Source organism: Lepus europaeus, chromosome X (assembly GCF_033115175.1).
Source record: "Lepus europaeus isolate LE1 chromosome X, mLepTim1.pri, whole genome shotgun sequence".
NCBI lineage: Eukaryota > Metazoa > Chordata > Mammalia > Lagomorpha > Leporidae > Lepus > Lepus europaeus.
In genome coordinates this window covers 94008465-94030628 of record NC_084850.1, presented here as the reverse complement: position 1 = coordinate 94030628, position 22164 = coordinate 94008465, and the positions used below count along the sequence as shown (strand labels likewise).

General features: G+C 38.8%; 1 pseudogene; it reads left to right on the top strand.

The window, feature by feature from the left end:
* Window positions 1–21343, top strand: part of LOC133752770 (germ cell-less protein-like 1) — a 33070-nt pseudogene extending 11727 nt beyond the window's left edge.
* Window positions 21344–22164: the final 821 nt, after the last annotated feature.

Genomic DNA, 22164 nt, shown 5'->3' with positions numbered 1-22164 from the left:
GAGATGAAAAGGGAAACGTAACAACAGACACCACAGAAATAAAAAGAATCATCAGAAATTACTACAAGGACTTGTATGCCAGCAAACAGGGAAATCTATCAGAAATGGACAGATTCTTGGACACACACAACCTACCTAAATTGAGCCAGGAAGACATAGAAAACCTAAACAGACCCATAACTGAGACAGAAATTGAAACAGTAATAAAGGCCCTCCCAACAAAGAAAAGCCCAGGACCTGATGGATTCACTGCTGAGCTCTACCAGACATTTAGAGAAGAACTAACTCCAATTCTTCTCAAACTATTCAGAGCAATCGAAAAAGAGGGAATCCTCCCAAATTCTTTCTATGAAGCCACCATCACCTTAATTCCTAAGCCAGAAAAAGATGCAACATTGAAAGAGAATTACAGACCAATATCCCTGATGAACATAGATGCAAAAATACTCAATAAAATTCTGGCCAATGGAATGCAACAACACATCAGAAAGATCATCCACCCAGACCAAATGGGATTCATCCCCAGTATGCAGGGATGGTACTGGTACAGAAACAGATGGATAGACCAATGGAACCGAATAGAAACACCAGAAATCAATTCAAACATCTACAGCCAACTTATATTTGACCAACGATCCAAATCTAATCCCTGAAATAAGGACAGTCTATTCAATAAATGGTGCTGGGAAAATTGGATTTCCACGTGCAGAAGCTTGAAGCAAGACCCATACCTATCACCTTACACAAAAATTCTCTCAACATGGATTAAAGACTTAAAGCTATGACCTGAAACCATCAAATTATTAGAGAGCATTGGAGAAACCCTGCAAGATATAGGCACAGGCAAAGACTTCCTGGAAAATACTCCAACAGCACAGGCATTCAAAACCAAAATTAATTTTTGGGATTGCATCAAATTGAGAAGTTTCTGTACTTCACAAGAAACAGTCAGGAAAGTGAAGAGGGCAACCAACAGAATGGGAAAAAATATTTGCAAACTATACTACAGATAAAGGATTGATAACCAGAATCCACAAAGAAATCAAGAAAATCCACAACAACAAAACAAACAACCCACTTAAGAGATGGGCCAAGGACCTCAATAGACATTTTTCGAAAGAGGAAATCCAAATGGCCAACAGACACATGAAAAAAATGTTCAAGATCACTAGCAATCAGAGAAATGCAAATCAAAACCACAATGAGGTTCCATCTCACCCCGGTGAGAATGGCTCACATTCAGAAATCTACCAACAACAGATGCTGGAGAGGATGTGGGGAAAAAGGGACACTAACCCACTGTTGGTGGGAATGCAAACTGGTTAAGCCACTATGGAAGTCTGTCTGGAGATTCCTCAGAAACCTGAACATAACCCTACCATACAACCCAGCCATCCCACTCCTTGGAATTTACCCAAAGGAAACTAATTTGTCAAATAGAAAAGCCATCTGCACATTAATGTTTATTGCAGCTCAATTCACAATAGCTAAGACCTGGAACCAACCCAATTGCCCATCAACAGTAGACTGGATAAAGAAATTATGGGACATGTACTCCATAGAATACTATACAGCAGTAAGAAACAACGAAACCCGGTCATTTGCAACAAGATGGAGGAATCTGAAAAACATCATGCTGAGTGTATTAAGCCAGTCCCAAAGAGAAAAATATCATTTGTTTTCCCTGATCGGTGACACTGAGCACCAAAGGGGAAACCTGTTAATTGAAATGGACACTATAAGAAACAATGACCTGATCAGCTCTTGTCCTGACTCTAGATGTACAATGTAATACTTTATCCTTTTTAGTAATTGTCGTTGTTGTTGTTGTTCTAGTACTAGTGGTTGAACTCTGTAACTATCACACAATTATTCTTAGGTGTTTAAATTTTAACTGAAAAGTGATCTCTGTTAAATTTAAGAGTGGAAAAAGAGAGGGAGGAGATGTACAATTTAGAACATGCTCAATCGGACTTGCCCCAAATGGTGGATTTAGAAATGTGCCAGGGGATTCCAACACAATCCCCCAAGGTGGCATCTACCAAAGCCATCGCACTAGTCCAAGTGATCAATTTCAGCTCATAATTGATGGCTCTGATAGGTCTAAGAGTCAAAGGGATCACACAAACAAGACAAGTGTCTCTAATACTCACTGATAACATCAAAAAGGGAGAGAAAGATCCAACATGGGAAGAGGGATACACAGTGGACTCATAGAATTGCAGATGTCCTAAGCAATACTCTGGCCTCAGAATCAGCCCTCAAGGCATTCAGATCTGGCTGAAGAGCCCATGAGAGTATAGTAGGCATGGAAAGCCAAGATATCATGGAAAAAAAAAAACCTAAATGAATGATCTCTGTGAGTGAGATCCCAGTGGAAAGAACGGGGCCATCAAAGAAGGAGGTACCTTTCTCCGAAGGGAGGAGAGAACTTCCACATTGACTATGACCCTATCGGAATAAGATCAAAGTCAGCGAACTCTAAAGGCTTCCATAGCCATGGCAACTCATGACTAGAGCCTAGGGAGATTACTGACGCCATGAACAGGAGTGTCAAATTGTTAAGTCAGCAACAGGAGTCACTGTGTACTTACATCTCATGTGGGATCTGTCCTTAATGTGTTGTCTAATGTGAAGTGATGCTATAACTAGTACTGAAACAGTATTTTTTATACTTTGTGTATCTGTGTGGGTACAAACTGATGAGGTCTTCACTAATTATATACTGAATTGATCTACTGCATATAAAGAGAATTGGAGATGAAAAAAAAAACAACCTGGTGTTAAATTGGAAATGACATAGAAAATTAATTAATTTTTTTTTTTTTTGGAGAGAGCTGCAAGATGGCGGAATAGGAACGGAGCACACGATTAGTCTGGGGGACAGACAGGTTAATAAAAGTGGAGATACTGCATGGTCAAGGAAGAGTAGGGGAAGAAATAGCAGAGGAAACTCTTCCGGAACTAGTGATTCACAGTGGACCTGCGTGGAGAGTGTGGGAGCCCAAGTTCGGGACACCAGCGGCAGACTCAACACACCAGCGCTGGAACGTGAGGTGAGCCAAACCTCAATAGCCCAAGACACCAGCGGGCAAGTGGAAAGAGGAGACTAGAGGGAACGAGGCTTGAAACTCCGTGGGGAAAAGTTCACCAGGCTAACTAGAAGAGAGAGAGGAAAAAAATAAAGTGACCAATATGGACACAAGTTTCTCTCTCTCTGCTCACCTCTCAAAGGCGAGCACCACAAAGAGCAGGCGCCATTTTGGACATACGTCATAAGCAGGGCGACCTCAGGTCTGCACCAGCCCTGAGCCTAGCAGAAACACCTGACTCTGGGGGGAGGGGTGAAATAACAGGAGATTAGCATCTAACTTGGCAACCCAGTGGGAGACTGCAGGAGAATTGGAGCCCACACTGAGGGCAGCACAGATTCCCTGTGTGGTCCTTGGGAAAGAGCTTCCGATCTCTGGCTCCTGTGGGTATATCATTTGCCTGCTAACTACCTCCAATTACGGTCAGCTGTACGGAATTACTTCCCTTTTGAATCAAAAAAAGAAAGAGATTTACCACGCCTAACCTGGGAGTGTCATCTTTGACACACCCTCAACCCTGAGGAACCAAACACAGCTCTCAGTCCACATTCATCTCAAGCCTCTAAGGCTCCACTGAAAGCAGACAGTCCACTTAATATAGAGCCATAGTGTAACAAGAAAAAACACCACAGTGAAGAAACCAAATATCTCCAACATGCCAAACAACAAACGCAAACACCGAGGTAACAAGAACAAGGAAGACACTATGACACCCCCAAATGAAAAAGACACCCCAATTCAAGATTATGAAGATGATGAGATCGAAGAAATGCAAGAAGCAGATCTCAAAAAATTGATAAGAACATTAAGAAGTTCTCAAAAACAAATTCTTGAACTACAGAAATCCTTAATGGACAAGATAGAAAATCTCTCTCGTGAAAATGAAATGTTAAGGAGGAATCAAAATGAAATGAAACAACTAGTGGAACAAGAAACGGTGATAGTGACGAGAAATCATAATGAAATGAAGAATTCAATAGATCAAATGACAAACACATTAGAGAGCCTTAAAAACAGAATGGGCAAAGCAGAAGAGAGAATATCAGACTTAGAAGACAGAGAACAGGAAAGGAAACAGGCAAACCTAAGAAAAGAAGAAGAAATTAGAAATCTAAAAAATATTGTCAGGAATCTACAGGATACTATTAAAAGACACAACATTTGGGTTCAAGGAGTTCCTGAAGGCATGGAGAGGGAGAAAGGATTAGAAGGCATTTTCAGTGAGATACTAGCAGAAAATTTCCCAGGTTTGGAGAAGGAAAGAGGCATCTTAGTACAGGAAGCTTATAAAACCCCTAATAAACATGACCAAAAGAGATCCTCACCACGACATGTTGTAATCAAACTCACCACAGTGAAACATAAAGAAAAGATCCTAAAATATGCAAGAGAGAAACGTCAGATTACTCTTAGAGGATCTCCAATTAGACTCACAGCAGACTTCTCATCAGAAACCCTACAAGCTAGAAGGGACTGGCGAGACATAGCCCAGATACTAAGAGAGAAAAACTGCCAACCCAGAATATTGTATCCTGCAAAGCTCTCATTTGTGAGTGAAGGTGAAATTAAGACTTTTCATAGCAAACAGAAACTGAAAGAATTTGTTGCCACTCATCCTGCCCTGCAAAAGATGCTTAAAGATGTGTTACACACAGAAACACAGAAACATGATCACCAATATGAAAGAAGGTAAAGGAAGGAAACCTCACAGCAAAAGATCACAGGAAGCTCAACTTCTCTTTGACATAGAATTAAACTCTGATGCTCTGTTAAAGGAATGTGTTACAGTAATCTATGATGTTCTCTTGATGTCTGTTAAATTCTAATTGTTCAAAAACAGCTGAATTTTTATTAAGAGCTGTGGGTTATTGAAATATGTGCTTATTTCCAAAGATTTGAATAATCACCTGTAACAATGATCAAATTTGGTCTATGTTATGTCATGATTTTAAGGAATCTTATTTCAACCAGATATTTTGGATTTTGAGCCTTCTTGGCATTCTTGACAGGCATTCAAAAAATCAAAGTTTCAAACAATCTGGTCTCTAAAATTTCCAGTAAATCCTGGACTTTGGTTTTTCCAGTTTGGGCCCAACTGAAAAAATCGAAGGACCTATGTCTCTCATCTTATAGAGACACCGACTAATCAGGCTATTTGGATTATATTAGAAGTACTGTCAAGATGTGATGTGATACCAAACTTTAAGTTTCTATAATGGAAAATGCTATCAATACAAATGTTTGAGAATTAAAAAAGTCTAATGATCTTGTGTTACTAGACATGATAGTTATCTTAATGAGAAAGCCCCAGAGGCTTAAAGGGTTAACTAATTGTAAAATCCTACAGGTACTTTCAAAAATATTGTGAAGTAAGCAAGTGCCTCTTGTTGGCTGATGAGTTTATAATTTTAACATGGCGACAAAGTCTTTTGTCATCCACAGTTATATATGATTTGCTGCTCATAAAACTAAAGCGTTGTTGGTTCTGTGTTTAGCTGTCCTCCTATAGGTTCCTATGGACTTTTTCCAGCCACTTCTATTGTATTCAGTACTTTGGGATGGCTCTGTAAACAGATGAAGCCAATAATGTATTAACAGGACCAACTGAGAGAAAGTATGGTTAACTGAGGTTACTAAAAACAAAAAGCAATTCAAATCAATTGGCAATCTACATAAAGAGTTAAAGATTTTAAAAGCTATTATTAAAATTGCTATATTGGTCTACTATGCTATGTTATATGTGTGTACATGTTGTATGTGCACATGGGGAAATTTTATTAAGAGTTTTATTTTAAATGGCTTATAGATAAGATTGTCCATAAATTTAAGATGCTAAAATCAATCAAAGATACATTTTAATTTGTGTGACCTGAATCTGTGTATCATATGTTTTAAACGTGTTGGTAGAAAGAAACTAAAAACATTTTATATGGTTGTGCTTAAGTTTACTGGTTAAACAAACTACACCATGTTAGATATTTAAGAGGTGTTTCCAAATACATGATTTTTAAAATTTATAGAAGGCATTGGACCTTCTGGTAAATGTTTTCTTAAGTTGTTATCTAATGGTTGAAACTGTTTGCTAAGTATTCATGTGATATTGCTATTGTCAGCAAGCGATCTAGGACTTGCTCCCTCATTTCTCTATTCTAAGCCCAACTTGTTCTTTCATTTCTCTATTCTCTTCAAGGTAGGAAACTAATTCTATTATGAAGGAATCTGTAAGACGCACAATTTAATCTTTAGACCTTATAAAAGAGATGGCTAACATTTTTCTGCAATAGCATAGCCAAAATAAGAACTTAAATAATAATAATAATCTCATAGCTAGATTCACTTCGCCATCAGCAAAGTATACAGTAAGCAGAAAAAACCTCCCTTTCAGACCAAAGGGAAAGAAAGTTTTTAAGCGAGAATAGAATTTTCCTCATGGGCATTGTTTACCTTAGAAAAACTACTACAGAACATGCCTGTGACTATAGACTTGTAGTTCAGGCCACCGAAGATTAGAGATGGGAAACGGGCACTCCCTTGACTTGCATCCTCTGGTCTGCTTTAACACAAACCAGGAGGAAAAGAAAGCTAGGCATCAGAAGCAATGGGTGCCAGGCCTATTAATGGCTGATCTGTACAGTGATCTGCCCTCAAGGAGACCCAACAGGCCGGTCTACTGCAGTGGCTTTCAAAGTGGTAAGCCTGGGCTTCAGCAAAAGTCAGCTTGTGAAGAGCCCTGGCAGCTCTGCCAAGAGTTGGATCACTGGAAATGGACCTGCCCTGGAGTCGAAGAATGCCCAGGTCAGAGCCACAGATCTTATTGGCTCTAAGCTGAAAAGCCCTTCACTCAGCCCAACTTCCAAAGTGACCACTTCAGCTGAGGGGATGGTCAAGTAGGGTCAGCAACATTGAAGGCAGAACTGTAAATTTCTTGTTAGAGATGCCCCCTGCCTTGACCTGGCCAGCTCTCCTCCCAGGCCAGCCAAGTAATGAAAGTCAACAGAGTGCCTTCCCCTAGGAGGTTCACACCTCCCTTAGGATATACCCCATGTGAAGAGATAGGTAGGTCTGGGCCTCTTAACTTACAAGGCCTAAAGCCCACCAGATTATTATCAAGCCCCTTCTATCAGGTTCTATTTGCCTCTAAATCTGAAAACTTAATTGTAGCTTAGACAGCACCTTTCTTAGCTCCTCTAATAATGACTCTGTCCTTTGTTCTACACCCTGTCTAACGTACTTGGGCCTCATTCCTTTGTAATCATAACCTCTACTCTACCACCAATGGCTCTACTCCCAACCTGTGTGTACTGATGGTCCTCTTCCCCACTTAATGCTGTATAATTGTTCAAACCTGGTAAATGCCACTCTTAGGATCATTGGTTACTATCCTCATATGACCTTGTCTAAATATGATCAGAGTCGGCAAACTTGGAAGGCTTCCATAGCCTTGGCAACTCATGACGACAGCCTAGGGTGGTTACTGGCGCCAAAAACTAGAGTGTCAATTTGTTGGGTCAACAACAGGAGCCACTGTGCACTTGTTCCTCATGTGGGATCTCTCTCCTTAATGTGCTGTACATTGTGATTTAATGCTATAACTAGTACTCAAACAGTATGTTTCACTTTGTGTTTCTATGTGGGTGCAAACTGTTGAAATCTTTATACTAAATTGATTTTCTGTATATAAAGAGAATTGAAAATGAATCTTGCTGCAAATGGAAGGGGAGAGGAGCGGGAGAGGGGAGGGTTGCGGGTGGGAGGGAATTTATGGGGGGGGGAAGCCATTGTAATCCATAAGCTGTACACTGGAAATTTATATTCATTAAATAAAAGTTAAAAAAAAAGAAAAAAAAATTTAAAAAAAACTATTATGTAGGATCTCTGTCTTTAATATGCTGTACATTGTTATTTAATGCTATAATTAGTATTCCAATGGTAGTTTTTTCACTTTATGTTGCTATATGGGCAAACTGTTGAAATCTTTACCTAATATGTACTAAACTGATCTTCTGTATATATAGAGAATTGAAAATGAATCTTTATGTGAATGGAAGGGAAAAGCGAGCGGGAAGGGGGATGGTTGCGGGTGGGAGGGAGGTTGTGGGAGGGGGGAAGCCATTGTAACCCATAAGCTGTACTTTGGAAATTTATATTCATTAAATAAAAGTTTAAAAAAAAAGAGCCGCTATAATAAGTAACCAATCAATCAAATGGCAGTCGTTAGTTCTATCAATATTAACCTAGAATATGAATGGATTAAATTGGCCAGTCAAAAGATATAGGCTACCAGAATAAATAAACACAACAAATTATATGCTGCTGCAATAAACTCACTTCAAAGGTAAAGACTCATATAGATTGAAAGTGGATTGCTGAAGAAAGATACACAACACAAACGAAAATCAAAACTTGTGGGAATAGTTGCATCCATAAAATAAAAGGCAGACTTGAAATTTTAAAAATGCCAAAAAGATAAAAGGCATTAAAAATTGGTGAAAGGATTCCTTAAGATATAATAATCATGAAAAAAATAGGGGCAGTTCCAAGATGGCAGAATAGGGAAGGAGCTTACTGATATAGTCTAGGAGAAGATACTTTAATAAAAGTGCAAATAGTGTAGTCTCAAGGAAGATTTAGGGAAAAAAATGGCAGAGGAAACTCTTCTGTAATTAGAGGGACATGGTGAACCTACGTGGAGGGCATGGACGCCCATGCCTGGGGACCCTAGCTGCCAACAGCCTTTGCTACAGCGCTGGAAAGTGAAGTGAGATGAAACCACAGTTGCCTGAGACACTGGCAGAAAAGAGGCATGAGGAACCTAGAGCAAACGAGTGTTGAAGCTCTGTGGGGGAAAGTAAACCAGCCTAACTAGAGGAGAGAAAAAAGAATAGGGATGGTACGGACACGATTCTCTTTCTCTGCTCACTTACAAAGCATACAAGCTGATAGAGCAGGCACCATTTTGGACATACATAACAGCTGCACCAGCTGGGGGCTGCACCCAAAAATCAGCCGAGCAGAGAAACCAGACTCTAGTGGAAGAGACTAAGACCTAGTGAATGTGTTGAGCTTCTGAACCAGGACTGTGGAAAAAAAAAACTGAGGATGTGTGGGAGAACTCATGGTGTGGTTGAGACTTTGAGTAGTCTCAGTGGAGATGCCACAAGCTCGGGCGGCACTGGCTGCCTGGTGAGAGACATTGCAGGGGAATCTGGCTTGGGTGACCTGGGCTACCTGGTGATAGACATTTCAGGGTTTTCTGAGCTTACACTGAGGACTGCATAATCCTTTGTGTGGTCCTTGGGACAGAGCAGATGAATATTATACCCACTGATGCTAGTGCTCAAGCACAGAACACCATTGAGGAGAAGAGCTCAGCTGAACAGAATTACTTCCCTTTGATTAAGAGAGAGAGAGAGAGAGGGAGGGAAAGAAGGAGAGAGAGAGAGAGAGAAAGATTTACCATGCTAAACCTGGGTGTGTCAACTTAGGCACACTCTTAACCCAGGAAAACTGAATAGAGCTCTCTGGCCACACCCACCAAAAAGCCTCCACTTATCTACAGAGTCATAGTACAACGAAAAAAGCCACCACAACAGAGAAAAAAAGAAGAAACCAATGAGTATCTCCACAAATGCAAAACAAAAAAATGCACAACCCAAGTAACAAGAATAAGAAAGACAACATGACACTCGCAAAAAAAAAATGACACTTCAATACAGGATTATGAAGACAATGAGATAGAACAAGTGCAAAAATGGAACACAAAAAATTGATTATAAGAATACTTAGAAGAAATCAAAAACAAATGTACAAACTACTGAAATCCATACAGGATATGAAAGAAAATCTTTCTCATGGAAATGAAATTTGAAGGAGGAATCAAAATCAATTCAACAGAAAATGAAACTAAAATATTAAAGAGAAATCAAATGAAGTGAAGAATTTAATAGAACACATAAAAAATGCAAGTGAGAGCCTTAGAAACAGAATCAGTGAGGCAGAAGAGAGAATATCGGACTTAGAAGACAGAGCACTGGAAAGTATACGGGCAAACCAAAGAAAAGAAGAGGAAATTAGAAATCTAGAAAACATTGTTGGGAATCTACAGAATACTATTAAAAACATTCGGGTTCTAGGAGTTCTTGAAGGCATGGAGCGAGAGAAAGGACTAGAAGGCCTTTTTGTGAGATACTAGCAGAAAACTTCCCGGGTTTGGAGAAGGAAAGAGACATCCAAGTACAGGAAGCACACAGAACTCCAAATAAACATCACCAGAACAGATCCTCATCGTGATACTTTGTAATCAAACTCACCGCAGTGAAAGATAAAGGCAAGATTCTAAAATGTAAAAGAGAGAAATGCTAGATTACGCTCAAAGAATCTACAATTAGACACACAGCAGACTTCTCATCAGAAACCCTACAGGATAGGAGGGAATGGCAAGATATACCCCAAATACTAAGAGCAAAAAAACTGCCATCCCAGAATATTAAATCCTGTAAAACTCTCATTTGTGCATGAAGGTAAAATAAAGAGCTTTCATAGCAAACAGAAATTGAAAGAATTTGTCACCACTCGTCCAGCCCTGCTAAAGATGCTTAAAGATGTGTTACACACAGAAACACAGAAACACAGCCATCAATACGAAGGAAGGTAAAGGAAGAAAATCTCTCAGTAAAAGATCACAGGATTTCAAAGCATATATTAGAAATATTATTTGAAAAATAGCAGGGCAAAGTCTCTACTTCTCAATAGTCACATTGAATGTAAATGACCTCGACTCTCCAGTTAAAAGACACAAACTGGATGAATGGATTAAAAAACAAAACCTATCTATTTGCTGCTTGCAAGAAACATATCTTTCCAACAAAGTTTCATGCAGACTGAAAGTGAAAGGATGGAAAAAGATATTCCATGCCAACAGAAAACAACAAAGAGCTGGCATAGCCATCTTAATATCAGACAAAATAGAGTTTAACACAAAAACTGTTAAAAGAGGCGAAGAGGGGCACTATATATTGATTAAGGGATCAATTCAACAGGAAGATGTAACTATTATAAAATTATATGTACCAAATTACAAGACACCAGGCTATTTAAAAGGTATGTTATGGGACTTAAAGGGAGACTAATACCCCAATACAATAGAATTGGGGGACTTCAATACTCCACTTTCAGCAATGGACAGACTAACAAGACAGAAAATCAACAAGGAAACAGCAGATTTAATTAACACTATAGACCAAATGGATCTACAGAATTTGTGATCCTACAGTTGCAGAATATACATTCTTCCCAGCAGCGCATGGCTCTTTCTCCAGGATTGACTACATACTAGGCTATAAAGCAAGTTTCAGCAAGTTCAAAGAATCGAAATCTTACCATGCATCTTCTCCGACAACAACGGAATGAATCTGGAAATTAGCAACTCAGGAATTCCTAGAGCATATTCAAACACATGGAGACTATTCAACATACTCCTGAATGAACAGTGAGTTACAGGAGAAATCAAAAACTTTCTGGAAGCAAATGAAGATAACAACACAACATATCAAAACTTATGGGATGCAGCAAAAACAGTGATAAGAGGAAAGTTTATAGCAATGGGTGCCTACATCCAGAAATTGGAATGACACCAAATAAATGACTTATCAGTACATCTCAAGAATCTAGAAAAACTACAGCAAACCAAATTCAAAAATAATAGGAAGGAAGCAATAATTAAAATTAGAGAAGAAGTCAACAAAATTGAATCAAAAAAAAAATACAAAAGATCAGCAAAACGAAGAGCTGTGTTTTTTTGAAAAAATAAAATTGACGCACCAGTAGCCCAACTAAACAAAAACAGGAGAAAGAATACCCAAATCACTAAAGTTAGGGATGAAAAGGGAAATATAACAACGTACACCATGTAAATAAAGAGTTATCAGAAGTTACTACAAAGAGTTGTATGCCAACAAACTGGGAAATCTAACAGAAATGAATAGATTTCTGGACACATACAACATACCTAAATTGAACTATGAAGACAGAAAACATAAACAGACCCATAACAGAGTTAGAAATTGAATCAGTAATAAAGGCCCTCCCAACAAAGAACCAGGACCAGATGGATTCACTGATGAATTCTACCAGACATTTATTTATTTATTTATTTGACAGGTAGTGTTATAGACAGTGAGAGAGACAGAGACAGAGAAAAGTATTCTGTCCACTGGTTCACTCCCCGAATGGCTGCAACGGCTGGAGCTGCACCCATCCATAGCCATGAGGAAGGTGCCTCTTCCTGGACTCTCATGTGTGTGCAGAGGCCCAAACACTTGGGCCATCCTCCACTGCTATCCTAGGTCACAGCAAAATCTGGACTGGAAGAGGGGCAAATGGGACTAGAAGCTGACACCGATATGGTATGCCGGCACCGCAGGTAGAGGATTAACCTAGTGCTCCACGGCGCGGCCCCTCTACCACACATTTAAAGAAGAACTAACTCCAATTCTTCCTAAACTACTCAAAACAAGTGAGAGGGAATCCTCCCAAATTATTTCTATAAAGCCAGCATCACCTTAATTCCTAAAACTAACATTTGCAAATCAATCAATGTGATATACCACATAAACAAACTGCAGAAGCAAAACCATACGATTATCTCAATAGATGCAGAGAAAGCATTTGATAAAATACAACACCCTTTCATGATGAAAACTCTAAGCTAATGGACTATAGAAGGAACATTCTTCAACACAATCAAAGCAATTTGTGTAAAACCCATGGCCAGCATCATATTGAAAGGAGAAAATTTGGAAGCATGTCCACTGAGATCTGGTACCAGACAGGGATGCCCACTCTCAACATTGTTACTCAATATATTACTGGAAGTTTTAGCCGGAGCCATTAGGCAAGAAAAAGAAATTAAAGGGACGCAAATTGGGAAGGAAGATGTCAAACTATCCCTCTTTGCAGATGATATGATTATTTATTTAGGGGACCCAAAGAACTCCACAAGAGATTATTGGAACTCGTAGAAGAGTTTGGCAAAGTAGCAGGATATAAAATCAATGCTCAAAAAATCAACATCCTTTGTATACACAGACAATGCCAGGGCTGCGAAAAAATTTCTAAGATCAATCCCATTCACAATAGCTATAAAAACAATCAAATACCTTGGGATAAACTTACCAAGGATGTCAAAGATCTCTATGATGAGAATTACAAAGCCTTAAAGAAATAGAATAGGATACCAAAAAATGGAAAAATCTCCCATGCTTCTGGAATGGAATAATCAGTATCATCAAAATGTCCATTCTCCCATAAGCAATATATAGATTCAATGTGATACCAATCCAAATATATAAAACATTCATCTCAGATATGGAAAAATGCTAAAATTCACATGGAGGCACAGGAGACGTCGAATAGCTAAAGCAATCTTGTACAACAAAAACAAAGTCGGAGACATCACAATACCAGATTTCAAAAAATACTACAAGGCAGTTATAAACAAAACGCCATGGTACTGGTACAGAAACAGATGGATGGACCAATGGAACAGAATACAAACACCAGAAATCAATCCAAAGATCTACAACGAACTTATATTTGCTCAAGGAGCTAAAACTAATTCCTGGAGCAAGGGCAGTCTATTCAACAAATGGTGCTTGGAAAATTGGATTTCCACATGCAGAAGTGTGAAGCAACATCCCTACCTTTCACCTCACACAAAACCCACTCAACATGGATTAAAGATCTAAATCTATGACCCAACACCATCAAATTAGTAGAGAACTGCTGGCGCTGCGGCTTACTTGGCTAATCCTTCGCCTGCAGTGCAGGCACCCTGGATTCTAGTCCCAGTTGGGGCGCCGGATTCTGTCCCATTTGCTCTTCTTCCAGTCCAGCTCTCTCCTGTGGCCAGGGAAGGCAGTGGAGGATAGCCCAAGTGCTTGGGCCCTGCACCCGCATGGGAGACCAGGAGGAAGCCCCGGCTCGCTCTCTCTCTCTCTCTCTGCCAGTCAATAATAAAAAGAAAATAGAGAATATCGTAGAAACCCTGCAAGATATAGGCACAGGCAAAGACTTCTTGGAAAAGACCCCAGGGGAACAGGCAGTCAAAGCCAGAATTAACAATTGGGATTACATCAAATTGAGAACTTTCTATACTGCAAAAGAAACAAGAAAGTGAAGAGGCAACCGACTGAATGGGAGTTAATATTTGCAAATTATGTAACTGATAAATGATTAATAACCGGAATCTACGAAGATATCAAGAAATTCCACCACAACAAGACAAACAACCCACTTAAGAGATGGGCCAAGGACCTAAACATACATTTTTCAAAAGAGGAAATCTGAAGGGCTGACACATGAAAAAATTTCCAGGATCACTAGCCATCAGGGAAATACAAATCAAAACCACAATGAGGTTTTACCTCACCCTGGTTAGAATTGCTTACATACAGAAATCAACTATCAACAGATGTTGTCAAGGATGTGGGGAAAAAGGACACTAATCCACTGTTGGAGGGAAAGCAAACTGCTAAAGCCCCTATGGAAGACAATTTGGAGATTCCTCAGATTCCTCAGAAACCTACCACAACCCAGTCATCACTCCCCTGAATTTACCCAGTGGAAATTTAATTGGCTAATAAATAGCTATCTGCACCTCAGTGTTTGTTGGAGCTCAATTCACAATAGATAAGACATGGAATCGACCTAAATGCACATCAACAGAAAACTGTATAAACAAATTATGGGATATGTACTCTATAAAATACAATACAGTGTTAAAAATGAAATGGGGTCATTTTCAACAAAATGGAGGAATCTGGAAAACATCATGCTGAGTGAAATAAGCCAGTCCTAAAGGGACAAATATCATATGTTCTCCCTGACTTGTGACAACTAACTGAGCACCTAAAAGGAAAACTGTAGAAGTGAAACTGACACTATGAGAAACGATGACTTGATCAGCCCTTGTCCTGACTGTCAAGGAACAGTTTACTATTTTATTCTTTTTAGTATTTTCTTGTGTTTCTTAGTACCATTGGTTGAACTCTTTAATTAACACACAATTATTCTTAGGTGTTTAAATTTAACTGAAAATTGATCCCTAATGGTAGAGCTAGAAATGTGCCATGGGATTCCAAATCCCATTAAGTTGGCATGCACCAATGCTGTCTTACTAGTTAAAATGATCCATTTAATTTCATAATTGATAATAAATATAGGGTTAACTGTAACAGGGATTGCATAAACAATACAAGTGTCTGCTAATAATAACTGATAGAATTAAAAAGGAGAGAACGATCCAACATGGGAAGTGGGATTCACAGCAGACTCATAGCATGCCAGATGCCCTAAACAGCACTCTGGCCTCTTAGCCCTTAAGGCATTTGGATCTGGCTTAAAAGCCCAGGAGAATTTCTCAGGCATGGAAAGCCAGGAGACTTTGGCAAAAAAATGACCTAAAAGAAAGATCTCTGTGAGTGAGATCCCAGCAAAAAGAATGGGCCATCAAAGAAGGCAATACCTATCTCTGAAGGGAGGAGAGAACTTCCACTTGGATTATGGCCTTGTCTAAATAAGGTCGGAGTTTATGATCTCATGAGGTTTCCAAATCCTTGGCAGCTCATGACAAGAGCCTCAGGTGATTACTGATGTTATGAATAAGAGTGTCAATTGTTAAATCAACAACAGAAGTCACTGTGCACTTACTCCCATGTAGGATCTCTGTCCTTAATGTGTTGTACTATGAGAACTAATGGTAAAACTAGTATTCAAACAGTACTTTATACTTTGTGTTTCTGTATGGGTGCATGCAAAGTGTTGAAATCTTTACTTGGTCTATACTAAGTTGATCTTCTGTATATAAGGATAATTAAAAACGAATCTTAATGAAGATTGGGATGGGAGAGGGAGTAGGAGATGGGATGGTTTGCATGTGGAATGTTGGTTATGGGGGGAAAACCACTATGATCCAAAAGTTGTACTTTAAAAATTTGTATTTACTAAAAAAGTTTTAAAAAGATATAATAATCACAAACATATATTCACTTGACACAAATCCATCCAGATTGATAAGGCCAACATTATTATATCTAAAAGGAAACATACACTCAAATTCAATAATATTGCACGGTTTTGACACCCCACAATCATAAATGGACAGATCATCCACAGTGAAACTCAACACAGATACACCAGAATTGAACCATACTATTCAGAAAATGTACATAAACAAAATGCACAGATTATTTCACAAAAGAGCAACAGAATATACCTTCTTCTCATCCTATAAATATTTGGAAATTAATGGCATGATATTTTGTTAGTGGTGTGTCATCCGAAAAATAAGTAGGTATTGGCATTGTGGTTTATTGTGTTAATCTGCCACCTGCAAAACTGGTGTCAATTATGGGTGCCAGTTCAAGTTCTAGGTGCTCCATTTCCAACTCATGTCCTTACTAATAAACCTGGGAAACCATCAGTTCCTTGAACCCCTTCAGCAATGTAGGAGGCTCTAATGTATCCGGTAACAGAGATGCCCATTCTCATCATTGCTATTCAATATAGTACTGGAAGGTTTAGCCAGAGCCATTAGGTAAGAAAAAGAAATCTAAGGGATACAAATTGGGAAGGATGAAATCATATTATCCCTTTTGGCAGATAACATGATTCTTTATTTAGGGGGGCGGTCCAAAGAGCTAGAAAAAATAATGCTGAAATTCCAATGGAGACATAGGAGATTTCGAACATCTAAAGCAATCTGAAACAATAAAACGAAACCAGAGGCATCACAATACCAGATTTCAAGACATACTACAGGGCAGTTATAATCAAAAGAGCATGGTACTGGTACAGAAATAGATAGATAGACAGAGCAGAATAGAAGTATCAGAAATCAATCCAAACATCTACAGCCAACTACCATTTGATCAAGGAGCTAAAACCAATTCCTGTTACAAGGATCATTAGAAATCTGAATATATCCCTATCATACAACCCAGCCATTATCCTCACCGGAATTTACCCAAGGGAAATTAAATTGGCTAATAAAAGAGCTATCTGCACCTCTATGCTTATTGCAGCTCAATTCACAATAGCTAAGACATGGAATATACCTAAATGCCCGGTCGACAGAAGACTGGATAAGGAAATTATAGGATATGTGCTCTATGCAATACTACACATCAGTACAAAAAAATTGAAATTCAGTCATTTGCAACAAAATGGAGGAATCTGGAAAACATCATGCTGAGTGAAATAAGCCAGTCCCAAAGGGACAAACATCATATGTTCTCCCTGATCTGTGACAACTAACTGAGCACCTAAAAGGAAACCTTTAGAAGTGAAACTGACACTATGAGAAGCAGTGACTTGATCAGTCCTTTTCCAGACTTTAAGGAACTTTAAGGAACAACTTGCTATTTTATTCCTTTTAGTATTTTCTTTTTCTACTTAATACCATTGGGTGAAGTTTCTACTAAACACAGAATTATTCTTAGGTGTTTAAATCCATTTGAAAATTAATCCCTGTTTAAAATAAGAGTGAGAATAAAAGAGGGAGGAGATGTACAGTTTGGCACACATTCCCTTGGACTTACCCCTAAGGGTAAAGCTAAAAACTTGCCATAGGACTCCAGATTCCTTTAAGTTGGCAGGTACCAATGCCAACTTACTAGATAAAGTGATTAGTTTAATTTAACTAATAATAATAGGTAGAATTATAAAGGAGAGAATGATCCAACATGGGATCACATAGCAGACTCATAGAATGACACCTGCCCTAAACAGTACTCTGGCCTCAGAATCAGCCATTCAGTTTTCAGGTCTGGCTAAAGAGCCCATGAGAGCATTTCAAGCATGGAAAGCCAAGACAGTGTGGCAAAAAATGACCTAAAAGAAAGCTCTCCATGAGTGAGATCCTGGTGGAAATCAGGGGCCATCAATGAATGATGTTCCTTTCTCTGAAGGGAGTAGAGAACTTCCACTTTGATTATGGCCCTGTCTAAATAATATCAGAGTTTGTGGACTCAAGAGGCTTCCATAGCCTTGGCAGCTCATGACAAGAGCCTCGGGTGATCGTTAATGTCCTAAATGAGAGTGTCGATTGTTACATCAACAAGGGTCATTGTGCACTCGCTTCCCATATAGGACCTTTGTCCTTAATAAGTTGCACTATGAGAATTAATGTTAAAACTAGTCTTCAAACTGTGCTTCATACCTTTTGTGTCTGTGTGGGTGCAAACTGTTGAAATCTTTACTTGGTATAGAGTTGATCTAATGTACATACAGATAATTCAAAATGCAACCTAATGAAGAATGGGTTGGGCCGGCGCCGTGGCTCAATAGGCTAATCCTTCGCCTTGTGGCGCCGGCACACCAGGTTCTAGTCCCGGTTGGGGCGCTGGATTCTGTCCCGGTTGCCCCTCTTCCAGGCCAGCTCTCTGCTATGGCCCGGGAGTGCAGTGGAGGATGGCCCAAGTCCTTGGGCCCTGCACCTGCATGGGAGACCAGGAGAAGCATCTAGCTCCTGGCTTCAGATCAGCGTGATGCACCAGCCAAAGCACGCTGGCCATGGCAGCCATTGGAGGGTGAACCAACGGCAAAAGGAAGACCTTTCTCTGTCTCTCTCTCTCTCACTGTCCACTCTGCCTGGCAAAAATAAAAAAAAATAGATTGGGGGAAAGATGGAAGCATTTCTGTCAGGATCCAGAACCAGACAAGTACATTAATTTTTACCATTGTTATTCCATGTAGTCCTCAAATTTTTATCCAAAGATATTAGACATAAAATAATCAACAGGGTACAAATTGGAAAGGAGAATGTCAAATTATCCTTGTTTGCAATGGCATGATTCTGAATATAGGGGGACCAAAGACTCCACACAGAGATTCTTTGGAACCATAAAAGAGGATGATAAAGTTGCTGGACATAAACTCAACACGCAAAAATCAATAGCCCTTATGTACCCTGCAATGCCATAGCTGAGAAAGAACTTGTAAGTTCAGTTTTTTCACAAGAGCTACAAAAATCTAAATACCTTAGAACAAACTTAATCAAGGATGTGATGGATTTCTTTGATTAAAAGTATAAAACCCTCAACAAGAAATAGAAGAAGTCACAAAAAATGGAAAAATCTGCCACATTCTTGGATTGGAAGAATTAATACCATCCAATGTCCATACTACAAATAGCAATTTAAAGATTCAACGTGATTCCAAACAAAATTCCAATGACACAGCTATCTAATTATGAAAAAAAATGCTAAAATTTACATGGAAAGAAAGGAGAACCTGAAGAGGGACTTCAACGCATGCTTCACAAAAGAGGAAATTCAAATGACCAACATATTCATGAAAAAATGCTCAGGATCACTAGCCATCAGGGGAATGTAAAAAAAAAAAGCCACAATGAGGTTTTACCTCACCCCAGTTAGAATGTCTCACATACTGAATCAACAAACAAAAAATGCTGGTGAGGATATGGGGGAAAAGGTACCCTGATCCACTGCTAGTGGGAATGTAAGATGGTGTGCAACCAGTGTGGAAGACAGTATGGCGATATCTCAGAAAACTAAAAATACATCTGTTGTATGACCCATCCATCCCACTCCTGGGAATTTACCCAAAAGAAATAAAATCATCAATGGAAGAGTTATCTGTACCCCTATGTTTATTGCAACTCAATTCACCCTAGCTAAGATATGGATTCAACTTATATGCCCATCAACCAAAGACTCAATGAAGAAAATGTGGTACATATATACCATAGAATATTATTCACCCATAAAAGATAATGAAATCCTCTTTCAAAACAAAATGGATGCAAGTGGTAACAATTATGTTTAGTGAAATAAGCTAGTCCCCAAAAGACAAATACCATGATCTGCAGTAGCTAATTAAGTACCTAAAAGTTAATCTATAAGACTGAAATTGACATTTTGAGATACGAAAATTTTAACTGCCCTTGTCTCTACTGTTGAGGAACAGTTTTTTTTTCTTACTTTTTGTTGAACCCTTTACTTACTGCAAGTTTAATCTTATGAGTATAAAGTCAACTGAAAATAGATCATTGTGGGGCCGGTGCAGTGGCACAGTGGGTTAGACCTGGCCTGAAGCGATGCATCCCATATGGGCACCAGTTCTAGTTCCGGCTGCTCCTCTTCACTTCCAGCTCTCTGCTATGGCCTGGGAAAGTAGTGGAATATGGCCCAAGCCCTTGAGCCCTGCACCCACGTGGGAGACCCAGAAGAAACTCCTGGCTCCTGGCTTCAGGAGTTCTGGCAGCTGCATACTTGCTTCAATTAGAGGATTTAATTCAACAATGTGATGAGACCATGGAAGAAACAATCAATGCGAAAACTGTGTGTCGTTATTATGCAGCAGCAGAAACGTATGGGTTAGATTCTGTAAAGAAAAATTGTTTTGAATGGCTTCTTCACAATTTGATGACACAGCCAAGTGCTAAGCTTTGCAAAAAAATTGATATAGAGCTCATGAATCTTCTCATCTCTTCTCCCAATTTATTAGTAATGCAAAAATAAATGGATATATACACAATTCTTAAAAAGTGGGTGTTCCTTCGCTTCAACCCAGTGTGGAAACACTCACAGAAACATCTTTTAGTTACTGCTAACAACTGGCTTTCCAGGTACAGGGAACAAGTCAATAACATCACTTTTCTTGAAACAAATGAAGGCATAATATTTCGACCAGTATTTAAAACATTGAGGTTTCAGCATATCATCTGTGACCTGGCCTCCACAAGAGTTTTTGAACGAGATATTCTAATTCCTTCGGAGTGGTTATCAACTGTTTACAAACAAAAATGGCTTTCCTTCCTATGAGCACAGCAATGCAGGGAAATTGCGCCTCAACATATCAATGAAACAGAACTTGAAGGATATAGCATGAGATGTGGTAAAAGGATTGTCAAGGATGGAAGATACTATTGGAAATGGTCAGGTTACAACTTTGGCTTTCCTTTACATGTCATCTTTACCAGCCATTATATAATTTTCAAGCAAAATGCTTTCAGGCAGCTATGTGAGGGTTCTGCCTGTACACAATCTATACGAAATACTGCCTTCAGATTAACCTTGGCATATTTTTATTCTAGTGGAAAGGTAAGCTTCAGCAAAATAACTGGTTATAAAATCCTGACTTTTGAAAAGGATGAAGAACAAGTGGTAATGAATTTGGATAGTGTTGTTCTGAACTTCCTGTTTATGTCATCGGAAAATACAGGAAGCTGATAATCTTATCAGTATGAATACACTAATTTTTAAGACTTGAAATGCTTATTTAATTTAAACACAATTAAGATGACCAATGAACACAATATAAAGGATATGGTAACATCACAAATGCTTACCGTTCATTTTCATTTATTTCTATCTGTGAAGAAAAACTATAATTCCAAGAAATATCTGTCAAACCAAACAGTAAATGCTGCTAGCATCTTTTATTTTTCATTTGCAATCAACCGCCATGTTCCAAATTGAAATGACACTATACTTCTAAGGAACTGAAAGAAAATTTGCTTGTCAGACCAATTCGATAATAACTAACTAATGTTGAGACAAAATAGAAGGTTCTCTCCTTTGAATAAACTGGTGTAAATGTGGCTTAAATTGGGACAATATAACAAGAAGGAATTCAGTCATCAGGTAAAACCTGCAATTAACTATTCTGTTGTGTACTCCATAGTGTATGGTATTAAATATTTGAACAATGCCAGCTTTTACATTATATAGTATATAATTTAGTGATTTTCTTTCAGTTTGCTACATGACTTGTTTTCTCTATGACTTACAGAATTTGTATTGTTATTTATCTGTATGTGTTTGTATATCCATATATTTTTCCCAGATATATAACAATATTTCCTAGGCACACTAGCAGGGACCTGGATCAGGAGCAGATCAACTAGGACTCAATCTGGTGCTTTGATATGGGATGCTGGCATGGCAAGCAGTGGCTTAACCCATTGCACCAAAATGCTGGCCGCATTTGTTTAGGACTTATTTTATTCATTTGGAAGGGAGGGAGGGAGGGAGGGAGGGAGGAAAGAGAG